The sequence below is a fragment of the Dasypus novemcinctus genome, chromosome Y (assembly GCF_030445035.2).
Source record: "Dasypus novemcinctus isolate mDasNov1 chromosome Y, mDasNov1.1.hap2, whole genome shotgun sequence".
NCBI lineage: Eukaryota > Metazoa > Chordata > Mammalia > Cingulata > Dasypodidae > Dasypus > Dasypus novemcinctus.
Window position 1 is genome coordinate 20,092,260 of NC_092216.1, and position 2,064 is coordinate 20,094,323.

The 2,064-nt window shown below is 39.3% G+C and overlaps 1 non-coding gene across 1 annotated transcript; it reads right to left on the reverse strand.

Moving 5' to 3' along the window:
• Nucleotides 1-463: 463 nt before the first annotated feature.
• Nucleotides 464-570, reverse strand: LOC139438428 (U6 spliceosomal RNA). Its single transcript, XR_011648103.1, has one exon. It is a non-coding gene; the product is annotated as a U6 spliceosomal RNA (small nuclear RNA).
• Nucleotides 571-2,064: the final 1,494 nt, after the last annotated feature.

The following is a 2,064-nucleotide window of genomic DNA, read 5'->3' on the forward strand; positions in this document are numbered from 1 at the left end:
CTAGATATTCAAGTCTTCTGAGTATGGACCATCTCTTTTACCAACCACAGGTTCAGTAAAAGTGACAGAAGATGCATGTGTAGAAAAGGCACATCTGAGTCCAACTCCATCACACTCAGGTGCACAAATTCCAAAGTAGGGCCCTCTGACATGGCACAAAGCTCCAAATGCCATGACTATATACCCTATGGATCTCTGTAGCCTTCAGGAGAACCAGTATGTAGGGTTGTAACTACTTTGGCTTTTTCTGGGGTCCTGCTGAGGTGTGTGTAACGGTGACCCCTCTGGTGACCTCCTGATCCTTTTTGGAAGACCTTTAGCCATATCAACTCATTTGTCTTTGCCATTTCCCCCTTTTATTCAAGGTCAAAGAGCAGTTTTTAACACTTGATCCAACATGTAGGCTAAGATATTCTGCAGATCTGATTGACCCTTTTATTCGAGATCTCTTTCTAGCTGCTTCTAAAAATATGAACACTTCATGAATTTGCATGTTATCCTTTTGTAGGGGCCATGCTAATCTTCTCTGAATCATTCCAACTTTAGTATATGTGTTGCTGAAGTGAGCACCCCTTTTTTCTTTTCTTTTTTCCGTTCTGTATCCCTTTTTCTATTAGGTGCTGCAGGCAGTGTTTCTTGTTTGCTGTGTTTCCTCATCCTCTATATCCTCTTTTATGTGCATACTGATTTAGGCTACCAATGCTATCCCCTTTTCTTTACATCTATCTCTCTTCCATCTCCTGTTGTTTCTCTCATATTCCACCTCTTTTGTTCAGCCCCAATTTTTCTGACTTTTATTGCTAACACCTCTAGTTTGGTTTCTATCTTTTATTCACTCTTTATGTTATTGTTTTTTCTTTTCTCTTTTCCTTTCCCCTGACAATACTGGCCTTCTAATTGATACTATATTCCCCATGTTCAGTTTCCCATCTAATTGTAGGTATTCCACTTTTTATTTTTATAAATCTATACAGCTTACACGAGTATAATATTCATTCCCATAGGTATCACATGGTTCTTCTGCCTACACTTACTATCAATACAACTGTTATACATTTTCTTTTCTAACCTCTTTTGCATTCTCTGGCCATAATATTTTCCTTCAAGAGAATTTAGACAACAACAAGGAAATAGAATAAGAAGAACAAAGTGTCAAAGAGAAGACTTAATACACAGATAAAAACAGCACCTAAATAAACCCCTTGACTAGATGGAGAAGCTAATCAACTAAGAAACCCCATCAACATAAAAGGAATGACCAGACAGCAACAAAAATTACAAACCATACCAATAATCAAGAAAACATGGCCCAATCCAATGAACAAACTAAAAATCAGGAATAGGAGTAGACCATCGAACAACTAATCAAAACTCTCAAAACAAATATCATGGGCCTATTTAATGAAGTGAAGCAAGAGTTTAAGAACATTATGCAAACACTTGGAAAGCATGCAGAGGAAATTGTAAACATATGCAAAAAGATAATGGATATGATGGTGATGAAAGGCACAATCCAAGAAATCAAAATACACTCTCGGATGTGGACTTGGCTCAATGGATAGAGCATCTGCCTACCACATGGGAGATCGATGGTTCAAATCCAGGGCCTCCTTGACCCATGTGGAAGTGGCCCACATGCAGTGCTGATGCACATAAGGAGTGCCATGCTATGCAAGGGCGTTTTCCATGTAGTGGAGCCCCATATGCAAGTAGTGCACCCTGTAAGGAGAGCTGCTGACCATGATAGAATGTTCAGCCTACCTGGGCATGGCGCCACACACACACAGACCTGATGCAGCAAGATGATGCAACAGATAGAGACACAGATTCCTGGTGCTGCTGACAAAAATAGAAGTGGACACAGAAGAACACACAACAAATGGACACAGAACAGACAACTGGGGCATGGGGGGAAAGGGAGAGAATTAAATAAAAATAAATCTTAAAAAAAAAACTCTCAGCAAATAACAGCTGATTTGAAGAATCAGAGGAAAGAACCAGTGATGTCAAAGACAGTATACCTGAGATCAAATAGATTGTAGAACTGATTGAGAAAAAGACAGA